Source organism: Anomaloglossus baeobatrachus, chromosome 6 (assembly GCF_048569485.1).
Source record: "Anomaloglossus baeobatrachus isolate aAnoBae1 chromosome 6, aAnoBae1.hap1, whole genome shotgun sequence".
Lineage (NCBI taxonomy): Eukaryota > Metazoa > Chordata > Amphibia > Anura > Aromobatidae > Anomaloglossus > Anomaloglossus baeobatrachus.
The window spans coordinates 45,700,297-45,713,077 of record NC_134358.1 but is presented as its reverse complement, the minus strand read 5'-3'; the positions used below and the strand labels follow the sequence as shown (position 1 = coordinate 45,713,077).

At 50.2% G+C, this 12,781-nt stretch overlaps 1 protein-coding gene across 2 annotated transcripts in view; it reads left to right on the top strand.

Moving 5' to 3' along the window:
* The first annotated feature begins 8,862 nt into the window (after positions 1-8,862).
* ZHX2 (zinc fingers and homeoboxes 2) overlaps positions 8,863-12,781 on the top strand; it is a 64,755-nt gene continuing 60,836 nt past the window's right edge. The window contains exon 1 of one of the 2 annotated variants that reach the window (XM_075352902.1): positions 8,863-9,139. The gene's annotated coding sequence lies outside the window, so the exon portion shown is untranslated. Of the gene's footprint in view, positions 9,140-9,269; positions 9,291-12,781 lie in introns of those variants that run through there. The other variant, XM_075352903.1, reaches the window with a different exon arrangement.

Here is a 12,781-nt window from a genome sequence, read left to right as displayed (position 1 = left end):
TTCCTAACAACCAAGTCCCGATTGAAGGCAACAGTCCACCCAGAGAGGATATACAGCCACCGCCACAGGCTAGAGATCCAAGGGCCAGCGCCTGCGGGCAAAACGGGCTCCTACGGCACCTATACGCCGGGGAGCGGACTACCGGTGGGCAACCACAGGAGTCGAGAGCATTCTAACAGGTGCAGGGAAAGACAGCCACCATCAGCCGTCCGGGGAGAGCACAACAACAACACTGCAGCCGGCTGCGGGACCCGTCCATCCGGCCGCTTTTTATTTACCAACGACTCTGTCAGTGATTGTCTGAGTGAGTACACCAGTGCCGTCCGGCACCGCGCCGCGCTGTCTCTGCAACCCTGCACCCCCAGCCATCCAGCCTCCCCGTTACACCACCGGGCCCCGGGATCACCAACCCCTACCCACGGAGGGGACAGCATCTTAGCTGCACCCTACCATCTCTCCCGGGATCCCCGTTACCAGCAGCGGTGGTGCCATCATCACCACGACCCGTGGGTGGCGTCACGGACTATCTCCCTAAACATACCATCCCCCTTTTCACTCACGGGTGAGGAGCGCTGCTCGAGTCCCCGGGTCCAGTCCACCGCTCGAGCCACCGAGCAGCAGCAGCAGAAGCCCCGGACCCGAGCGTGGCGAGCGCGTCCCCTCCGCCCGCGACAGCTGGCGCTATAAGAGGCTTGGGGCTTGCAATATTAGAGGCATGTGGTTGGTACTATAAGGGCACTGTGTCCGCGAGCATTAGTGTGACATTGTTATGTCACGTAAGTGCTGCAGCCCATCAGAAGAGACCGATAAGCTGCAGCGCTCTCTCTTCTCGGAGATGAGTATGCGCTGTTTTTCTCTTCTATGGGGCACTGTTTCATTTCCAGAGGGGGTGGTCCAAGTAGTAGACAAACCCTTTAACTATCTCTTCTGTCCTTTTAAAATAAGTGACATCAGTGGAGACCGCTGCAGCCAATCAGTAGTGTTTTTCAGTATCGAGTAAAGCTAAAAAGACAGAAATCGCTGACAAGAAGGTCAAAGGTTCATGATTTTTTTTCCCTTGTTGAAGTCAATGGCTCAATTGGGGGGGACGAGGGCACATCCGCGCTCTGAATCCTGCCTTATTTGGGGTATGTTCCATGTAGGGATTATAGCTTGAAGCATATGAAGTAACTGGGACCATAAATAACCCGTGCTTCATCATCGATGCCCCCTGATGTGACGACTGGACCCCGGGGACACATTGTCACTGTGAACTAGGGAACAATCTTGACAGTGAGCACACTACACCATTTTTCTATATTTTACAAGTTGTTGGTGGGTTCTTTGTATTAGACATTAACGGTGGCATAAACTTTACTGAGGGCGCCGGGGAGACATTGTCACTGTGAACTGGAGAACAATCTTGACAGTGAGCACACTACACCATTTTTCTATATTATGCAAATTGTTGGTGGGTTCTTTGTATTAGACATTGACGGTGGCATAAACTTTACTGAGGGCACAAGGGACACATTGTCACTCTGGATTGGAGAACAATCTTGACAATGAGCACACTACATCATTTTTCTATATTTTGTAAATTGTTGCTGGGTTCTTTGTATTAAACATTGACGGTGGCAAAAACTTTACTGAGGGCACCAGGGACACATCGTCACTGTGGACTCAAGAACAATCTTGATAGTGAGCACACTACATCATTTTTCTATATTATGCAGGTTGTTGGTGGGTTCTTTGTATTAGACATTGACGGTGGCATAAACTTTACCGAGGGCATCGGGAACACATTGTCACTGTGGACTGAAGAACAATCTTGACAGTGAGCACATTACACTATTTCTCTATGTTTTGCAAGTTGTTGGTGGGTTCTTTGTATTAGACATTGACGGTGGCATAAACTTTACCGAGGGCACAAGAGACACATTGTCACTCTGGACTGGAGAACAATCTTGACAGTGAGCACACTACACCATTTTTCCATATTTTGTAAGTTGTTGGTGGGTTCTTTGTATTAGACTTTGACGGAGGAATAAACTTTACTGAGGGCTTCGGGGACACATCGTCACTGTGGACTGGAGAACAATCTTGACAGTGAGCACACTACACCATTTTTCTATATTTTGTAAATTGTTGGTGGGTTCCTTGTATTAGACATTGATGGTGGCATAAACTTTACTGAGGGCATCGGGGACACATCAACACTGTGAAGCGGAGAACAATCTTGACAGTGAGCACACCACCATTTTTCTATATTTTGTAAATTGTTGGTGGGTTCTTTGTATTAGACATTGACGGAGGCAAAAACTTTACTGAGGGCACCAGGGACACATTGTCACTCTGGACTGGAGAACAATCTTGACAGTGAGCACACTACACCATTTTTCTATATTTTGTAAATTGTTGCTGGGTTCCTTGTATTAGACATTGATGGTGGCATAAACTTTACTGAGGGCATCGGGGACACATCGTCACTGTGAACCGGAGAACAATCTTGACAGTGAGCACACTACACCATTTTTCGATATTTTGTAAATTGTTGGTGGGTTCTTTGTATTAGACCTTGACGGAGGCATACATTTTACTGAGGGCATCGGGGACACATCGTCACTGTGAACCGGAGAACAATCTTGACAGTGAGCACACTACACCATTTTTCTATATTTTGCAATTTGTTGGTGGGTTCTTTGTATTAGACATTGACGGTGGCATAAATTTTACCGAGGGCACAAGGGACACATTGTCACTCTGGACTGGAGAACAATCTTGACAGTGAGCACACTATACTATTTTGCTATATTTTGTAAGTTTTTGGTGGGTTCTTTGTATTAGACCTTGACGGAGGCATACATTTTACTGAGGGCTTCAGGGACACATCGTCACTGTGGACCAGAGAACAATCTTGACAGTGAGCACACTACACCATTTTTCTATATTTTGTAAATTGTTAGTGGGTTCTTTGTATTAGACATTGACGGTGGCAAAAACTTTACTGAGGGCACCAGGGACACATTGTCACTCTGGACTGGAGAACAATCTTGACAGTGAGCACACTACACCATTTTTCCATATTTTGTAAGTTGTTGGTGGGTTCTTTGTATTAGACCTTGACGGAGGCATACATTTTACTGAGGGCTTCGGGGAAACATTGTCACTGTGGACTGGAGAACAATCTTGACAGGGAGCACACTACACCATTTTTCTATATTTTGCAAGTTGTTGGTGGGTTCTTTGTATTAGACCTTGACGGTGGCATAAACTTTACTGAGGGCATCGGGGACACATCGTCACTGTGTACCGGAGAACAATCTTGACAGCGAGCACACTACACCATTGTTCTATATTTTGCAAGTTGTGGGTCGGTTCTTTGTATTAGACATTGATGGTGGCATAATCTTTACTGAGAGTACAAGGCACACATTTTCACTGTGGACTGGAGAATAATCTTGATAGTGAGCATACTACACCATTTTTCTATATTTTGTAAGTTGTTGGTGGGTTCTTTGTATTAGATATTGACGGTGGCATAAACCTTACTGAGAGCACCAGGGTCACATCTTCAGAGAACAATCTTGACAGTGAGCACACAACAACATTTTTCTATATTTTGCATGTTGTTGGTGGGTTCTTTGTATTAGACATTGATGGTGGCATGAACTTTACTGAGGGTATCAGGGACACGTCGTCACTGTGGACCAGAGAACAATCTTGACAGTGAGCACACTACACCATTTCTCTATACTTTGCAGGTTGGTGATGGGCTCTTTGTATTTCGTTGGCATAAACTGTAATGTTGGCACTTTGCAGTGGGCACCGTGAATGTGCATAGACTTATTTATCAAGTGATTCTTTGAAATGCCGTCGATGAGTGACAGCTCAGAGCTGCCGCAGACAGTCACCATCCACCTAAGAGGTGAAAAATTGATACCGCCCTGGCACCTACTTCACAACATGGTGCCACTCGGGTGCGGTAATTAACGACGATATTCGCACTGACATCTGCTGCGTCTAAATTAGTAACACGCGCCTCGTCATCTACACAAAAGGGAGTGCCAGGTAGGACTGCATTTCAGCCATGCCACGGGGGGAACATTTCCTCTGTAGCATGGCTCGGCGCCCACCTCAGGACTGGCGGATGATTCATCCCCCTGAAGTTGTGATCAGCTGGGTGACATCATCACACCGTACCAGCCGCCTAATCTACAGCGACTGACCCCCTCCTCTGCCTCCCACCCACCGGCCTCCTCTCCGAACTGATCATGTGATCCATCTGCATGCCCCAAATCCAGTTAACCCCTTCATCACCAAAGTGTGTCGTCCTTTTTTTTTGAAGCCCTTCCAAATTTTCCATACTCCCCGTCCTCGGTGCATTTTGAGCTAGGAGATTATTTAACCCCTGGCTGACCGCGCACTAAGAATCATGAACCCTGTAATGACGAAAAAGGAAAATTGGTAAACTGGGTGTTGAAAAAAAGTCCCTAATATAATTAACCTCTTCAGCACCGAGCGTGTAAAATTGATCCCACCAGGGGGGTTTAGGAGGCTGCCAGAGCTTCCATATTGATCGTCCACCGCTGCGTCTTAGAGTATTTAACCCCTAAGAGGTATCAATACACATAGTAACGAGATGATTCGATCCCCGTAACCATGGAATGTGTACATTTTCACCCTCCGAAGCCCAGAAACCGGACAGGATCTGGATGCTGAACCTTTGTTGTGAGAATTTTAACCCTTTGATGACCACAAAGCAAATCATTAAATCCCTTAGGCTGTGTTCACACGTTGCATTTTTGCTGCATTTCCTTTCATGCAAATTTAAAGGTACTTTTTACAGTAAAAGCAAAACCTATGAGATACCAGAAATCTCGTGCACACGATTCCTTTTTATTCCTGACTGAAATGGAAAACTGCTGCATTTTTGAAAGAATCAACGTGTCAATCCTTTCAGCGTTTTTTCACCAAAGAAAGCAACGGGACATGCTGCAAAAATGCAACAGCTGCGTTTTGCTGCTTTTGTGGTGAATTAAAAATGCAGCCAAAACAACAGCAAAAACACAGCCAAAAATATGCAGCCAAAACTGCAAAAATACAGCCAAAAAAACACAGCAAAAACGTAGCCAAAACAGCAAAAAAAGGAGCCAAAAAACGCAAGCAAAAAACGCAGCCATAAAAGGCAAGAACACAGCAAAAATGCAGCAAAAACTCACCCAAAGAAGGCAAGAAAAAGCGTAAACAAAACAGTAAAACAGCAAAAAAAAGCAGCAAAAATGCAACCAAAAAATCATAAAAAAATGGAGCAAAAATGCAGCCAAAACATCAAAAAAAGAAAAAAAAGCAGCCAAAAAAGGCAACAAAAAACTCAGCAAAAAATGCTGCAAAAATGCTGCAAAAAAGCAACCAAAAAACATAGCCAAAACAGCAAAAAAAGAAAAAAAAGGCAACAAAAAACGCAGCAAAAAATGCTGCAAAAAAACAAAAATGCTGCAAAAAAGCAACCAAAAACCACAGCCAAAACAGCAAAAAAGCAGCCAAAAAACGCAGCCAAAACAGCAAAAACGCAGCCATCAAAGGCAAGAACATAGCAAAAATGCAGCAAAAACTCACCCAAAGAAGGCAAGAAAAAACACAAACAAAACAGCAAAAAAGGCATCAAAAAGGCAACAAAAAAATGCAGCCAAAACAGCAAAAACGCAGCCATAAAAAGCAACAAAGAACACAACAAAACCGCAAAAATTCAGCACAAACGCAGCCAAAAAAAGCAACAAAAAAAACAGCAAAAACTCAGCCAAAGAAGGCAAGAAAAAGTGCAGACAAAATAGCAAAAAAGCAGCAAAAATGCATCAAAAACGCAGCCAAAACAGCAAACAATACAGAGCAGCAAAGCATCAAAAACGCAGCCAAAACAGCAAACAAAACAGAGCAGCAAAAACGCAGCAAAAGAAAAAGCAACAACAAATGCAGCCAAAACAGCAAAGAAAGCAGCAAAAACAAAACCTGCTTTTTGAAGGCAAGTTTTTTACTGCAAAGAGAGCAGGTTTTGCAGCAGAAAAAAACGCAGCAAAAACGCATCGTGTGAGCATAGCCTTAGGCAGGTTTCACACTTCAAATATTCTCAGACAATATGGACTGCGATGCCCAGACCGACCGCAGGTGTCCGGACCCTAAAGCTTGGCACATGCCATCGCCAGTGACCTCCATGACGCCCGCCGCCTTCCACCTTTATATTTAATATCACTGCGTCTGTACTGGACAGCTTGTTAACCCCTTGACGGCCATAACGTCACAAGAACAAAGAGCAGGAGTTCTAGTCTGAATGTATCAAATTAATTTAACACCTTAACCTCCGGCTATTGAAGTGTTGGCCCTACAGAAGAAGTCCGCATCCTCTCCTCTTCCTGGAGACCCCTCATAACAAGGAAGTCATAAAGTGGTGTCAATAAACAAGAACCTGTGAAATGCGGAGCGGGGTCACCTCATCCCCCAGGAGCCCAGGAGCCTCCACAATGCTGATATACAGACTCCATACACAAAGAGACAACGCCGCCTTATTTTCATTTTTTAAATGTTATTTAACCCCTCATTCTCCAGCACTTTTTTTTTTTACTTATATAAACCTATTTGGAGCTAAATATCATTTTTTTTGCAATTTAGTTTCATTACACATTTGCATTGCATAGATGCTGTGCTGCACTGTCTATTGCCAGCTGCGGAGTGAGTCAACTGAGAGTCAGGCAGTGAGCTCTATCAGAGGCTCGAACTCTTCTCAGAGGAACCTTTGTCTATGTGTTCCATGTTTCAGCCAAAGTCACTGCGTAGCCCCAAGCGTATAACCACAGACCACAACTAAGGGTAACACAGGAAACAAAGAGCCGGTAAAATTCAATCTGGAAAAATGGGTAATGGGACTGAATCGCAAAAAAGATTTTTAACCCCAAATACATGCATTGAAAGAGCTGTGTGACTGCAGACTTGTGAATCATCACAGCGCGCACAATGCTCACTGCACAAGTATGTGATTTGCACACATGCGGTCACATGCCGACTAGACGTGTGTGGCCTGGACACGTCTAGTCTGAATGTGGCCAGTAGTATGCAAATTGCATACTTGCACTGACGCGTCCGTCCGCTCGCTCACAAGACTGTCCAGTGCCAGGAGTGCAAGTATGGGATTTGCATACATGCGGTCACATACCAACTAGACGTGACACGACTAGTCTGCATGTGGCCAGAAGTATGCAAATCACATACTTGCACTCATGTGTCTGTCCGCTTGCAGTTAGGACACTAGAGTGCCGGGAACGCAAGTATATGATTTGCACACATGTGGTCACATGCTGACTAGACGTGTGTGGCCTGGACACGTCAAGTCTGAATGTAGCCAGAAGTATGCAAATCACATGCTTGCACTCACATGTCCATCTGCTCGCTGTATAGACACTTCACCGCCATAAGCGCAAGTATGTGAATGGCATACACGCGGTCACATGCTGACTAGACATGTGCGCCTGGACAGATCTAATCTAAATGCAGCCTGAGGTATGCGAATTGCATACTTGCACTCACGCGTCCGTCTGCTCAATGTTAGGACCCTCCAGCACCAGGAGCACACGTACGTGATTTACATACATGAGGTCACATGCTGACCCGACATGTTCAGCCTGGACACGTCTAGTCTGAATGTGGACAGAAGTATGCAAATCGCATACTTGTGCTCACGCATCCGTCTGCTCGCGGTCAAGACCCTCCAGCGACAGGAGTACACTTATGTGATGTGAATACATGCAGCCACAAGCTGACCCGACATGTTCGGCCTGGACACGTCTAGTCTGAATGTGGACGATTTATGCAAATCGCATACTTGCGCTCACGCGTCCGTCTGCTCGTGGTCAGGACCCTCCAGCGACAGGAGTACACTTATGTGATGTGAATACATGCAGCCACAAGCTGACCCGACATGTTCGGCCTGGACACGTCTAGTCTGAATGTGGACAGAAGTATGCAAATCGCATACTTGTGCTCACGCATCCGTCTGCTCGCGGTCAAGACCCTCCAGCGACAGGAGTGCACTTATGTGATGTGAATACATGCAGCCACAAGCTGACCCGACATGTTCGGCCTGGACACGTCTAGTCTGAATGTGGACGATTTATGCAAATCGCATACTTGTGCTCACGCGTCCATTGGCTCCTGGCACTGGAGAATCCTGACAGCGAGCACTGTGCGTACTATGATGATTTACAAGTCTGCAGTCACATAAAGTCACTGCAGACTTGATCCTCAAATATGGACAACCCCTTTAAGTAAAAACATAAAATTGCCCCCATCGGTCTAACAATCAATTTTCTTATTCATCCACACCTAAATGATTTGCTATTCTGTACTAACCCCTCATTGTCCCAATCCGATTACATTTACCCCCCCCCCCATATAACCAGGAGCGATTCAGCCTCTGAAGCGACGTTAACCCCCTGCTATCTGGGCAGCAGCCTGGTAAACAAGCCAAGCTGATCACGTGACGCCCCAAGCATGCTTCGCCCCATCCCCTTTTGACATGTGAGTTTGTTTAACCCCTTCATTGCCCAGGGGCTGAGCTTTCTCGCTCGGATAAGCAGATGGGCATTGTGTGCCATGTGTTTTCTCCCCCCCCCCCTCGCAGCTCACACACACGTGGTCAGGATCAACAGTTTGCTGCACTCATTCTTGACACCTTGAACTTTTTTTTATTATTATTTTTTTTTCCCTTCCAGTAAAGTGCTCTGAGGAGATCTGGGCACTTAATATGCAGAGATCCGGCCAGGAATGAGATCCATGACAATAAACACCCTGTTAATGGGGCAGGTTACGCCCAGCGATCCCCCTCCCCTCCTTTTCCTTCCCCTCCTCACAATGGGAGCTCAATGCAAATCACCAGTGCGCAACTTTGCGCAAGAACTGAGCTCCGATCCCGGGTGAAGTGCGGGTGGTATCGTATGCAAATCCGTCTGCTGACGTTACAGATCATGTGGGTTTTGGCGTAGATTCCCCGCTGATCGAGGCTTTTTGCTCCGCTCCTGTGCAGTGTGGGGGGGGCGGCAGGACCCTGCGTTTCCGAACGTTCGATCTCATTGATACATTGTTGCTGCCAACGTTCCATCAGCGGCTGCAGGTAAGAAACTTCCTGGCGGAGTCCGGCACCGAACCACCGGGGGTAGGGGGGGTGGGGTGCACCGAGCCCCGCACGAGTTCACTGACACGTGAGATCAGATCGGACGAGGTCACCGATCAGCGATGTAACTTCAGCGGCTCCCGCGTGCTCAGTGAGTGGGTGACGGCTGGAGGGAGTGGGGGGAGGCAGCGCCGGGCGGGGGCGGGAGGGGACGATTCCGGGGGCCGCGGGCGGGTTATCGGGACGACACGGGGGATCGGGGATAACTTTGCCTCCGATCCGATCGGGGGGAGCACTCAGCAGAAGCCGTAAAAGCCGATCTGCGCTTCTCTATGTCGACATAAGCAACAGAAAATATGGCGTCCGCTTTCGATAGGGCGTTACGTAGAGGCTGCCGAGCGCCGCGCTTCATCACCCCGAGCCGGGGGCGGCGGAGCCGGGAAAGTTACACTGCTCACTGAGGAGGAAGGGGGAGAGGGGCGCCCCCAAACTGGAGAGGGGCACAGCGATGAGGGGCAGCAAGCGTGACGAGGTGCAGCCCCCCCAACTGCAGGAGGGAGCGGGGGCTGAGCACAACCCACCAGGGCTGGGGGGCAACAGAGGAGAGCAGGGGCTGAGCGCAACCCACCAGGGCTGGGGGGCAACAGAGGAGAGCAGGGGCTGAGCGCAACCCACCAGGGCTGGGGGGCAACAGAGGAGAGCAGTGGCTGAGCGCAACCCACCAGGGCTGGGGGGCAACAGAGGAGAGCAGGGGCTGAGCGCAACCCACCAGGGCTGGGGGGCAACAGAGGGGAGCAGGGGCTGAGCACAACCCACCAGGGCTGGGGGGCAACAGAGGAGAGCAGGGGCTGAGCGCAACCCACCAGGGCTGGGGGGCAACAGAGGAGAGCAGGGGCTGAGCGCAACCCACCAGGGCTGGGGGGCAACAGAGGGGAGCAGGGGCTGAGCGCAACCCACCAGGGCTGGGGGGCAACAGAGGGGAGCAGGGGCTGAGCACAACCCACCAGGGCTGGGGGGCAACAGAGGGGAGCAGGGGCTGAGCGCAACCCACCAGGGCTGGGGGGCAACAGAGGGGAGCAGGGGCTGAGCGCAACCCACCAGGGCTGGGGGGCAACAGGGGCGAGCAGGGGCTGAGCGCAACCCACCAGGGCTGGGGGGCAACAGGGGAGAGCAGGGGCTGAGCGCAACCCACCAGGGCTGGGGGGCAACAGAGGAGAGCAGGGGCTGAGCGCAACCCACCAGGGCTGGGGGGCAACAGAGGAGAGCAGGGGCTGAGCGCAACCCACCAGGGCTGGGGGGCAACAGAGGAGAGCAGGGGCTGAGCGCAACCCACCAGGGCTGGGGGGCAACAGAGGAGAGCAGGGGCTGAGCGCAACCCACCAGGGCTGGGGGGCAACAGAGGAGAGCAGGGGCTGAGCGCAACCCACCAGGGCTGGGGGGCAACAGAGGAGAGCAGGGGCTGAGCGCAACCCACCAGGGCTGGGGGGCAACAGAGGAGAGCAGGGGCTGAGCGCAACCCACCAGGGCTGGGGGGCAACAGAGGAGAGCAGGGGCTGAGCGCAACCCACCAGGGCTGGGGGGCAACAGAGGAGAGCATGGGCTGAGCGCAACCCACCAGGGCTGGGGGGCAACAGAGGAGAGCAGGGGCTGAGCGCAACCCACCAGGGCTGGGGGGCAACAGAGGAGAGCAGGGGCTGAGCGCAACCCACCAGGGCTGGGGGGCAACAGAGGAGAGCAGGGGCTGAGCGCAACCCACCAGGGCTGGGGGGCAACAGAGGAGAGCAGGGGCTGAGCGCAACCCACCAGGGCTGGGGGGCAACAGAGGAGAGCAGGGGCTGAGCGCAACCCACCAGGGCTGGGGGGCAACAGAGGAGAGCAGGGGCTGAGCGCAACCCACCAGGGCTGGGGGGCAACAGAGGAGAGCAGGGGCTGAGCGCAACCCACCAGGGCTGGGGGGCAACAGAGGAGAGCAGGGGCTGAGCGCAACCCACCAGGGCTGGGGGGCAACAGAGGAGAGCAGGGGCTGAGCGCAACTCACCAGGGCTGGGGGGCAACAGAGGAGAGCAGGGGCTGAGCGCACCCCACCAGGGCTGGGGGGCAACAGAGGAGAGCAGGGGCTGAGCGCACCCCACCAGGGCTGGGGGGCAACAGAGGAGAGCAGGGGCTGAGCGCACCCCACCAGGGCTGGGGGGCAACAGGGGAGAGCAGGGGCTGAGCGCAACCCACCAGGGCTGGGGGGCAACAGGGGAGAGCAGGGGCTGAGCGCAACCCACCAGGGCTGGGGGGCAACAGGGGAGAGCAGGGGCTGAGCGCAACCCACCAGGGCTGGGGGGCAACAGGGGCGTAGTGCAATCCACCAGGGCTGGGGGGCAACAGGGGCTGGGCGCAAACCACCAGGGCTGGCAAAGCCCACCACATAAAGGGGCCTAGGGAAAGTGGGTGGAGCCGGCTCCTAAAGTTCATGCAAGTCCCCAGAGCTCTGTAGTGGATGGAGCAGTTTGTCACTTGACACAACTTCATGGCCTCGCTTTATTATTAACCGCTTCAGGATGTCGCCAGTTCTCGTTTTTGCATTTTCATTTTCTTTTTTTCCATCTTTTCTTCCAAGATCCATAACTTTTTGTGTTTATTATTTTGCCATCTACATGGCTGTATGAGAGTTTTTGTTTATTTTTGTTGTTGGTCACCTTTTCCAAATAAATTTTAAGCAAAAACACAATTCCACCTTTTGTTTCTTGGTTTCGTTCCAACATGGTTTATTGTGCAACAAATACGAGCCAGTGCCATTATTCTCCAGGTCAGCGCGATCACGGCGATACCATACGTGTCTATATATTATACACTTATCGCCACTAGTTCCGGAGATCCAAAGTTTCATTTTTCTGTCAATGGAACAGTGTTTTGTGTTGTGTAGTTTTTTATTGGTATCATTTTGCATTCCTTTTGAGGAGGTACTGCAACCAAAAATGCAATTTTTTTTTTTTATTTTTTTTTCTCCCTCTTTACGCTTTTTTTTTTTGTATATGATACATAACTTTTTATATTTTTGCAGATTCAACTTTTATGGTTACGACAAATACCGATTGTTTGTCTTTTTCAAACTGTCGCTGCTTTGAAAACCGGGCCCGGTCCTGATTATAAATTGTAGACCAATATGGCCGCCTTTATTTCCGGGATTGCACCTTCTTCTCGCTCCCTGGTCATGGTCCTATTAATAACCTGCAGCCCCCTTCACTACTACGGTATAATATCTGCACTTGGCAGACGACAAGGTGCTTGAGAAAACTTTGCAGCTTCTTGTGACGGGATCTGAGCCCCCTGTTTTGTACTAATCCCATATAAATGAGATGGTGGGCTCTTCCTCTCTCCAGCCCCCCCAGCCCAGCGCAGCTCTATTGTTCCCCTCCGGAGCTGTTTGATCAGCGGTTGGACCCCTGCTGGGAACACTAGGGCTGATGTATTTTAGTTTACCCCCTCCCCTCCGAATGATGGAAGGCGGAGATGTGAGTGTAGGAAGTGCAGGAGTGATTTGCTGTAATGCGGCTCCACCTGATTACATTACTTCAAAGTTCTTAGGGGGCTCTGTTGTAGTCAAGTGTTTCCTGGGGGCTTTTGTTTGGCAAGTGCTGAGCGGTGGGAATC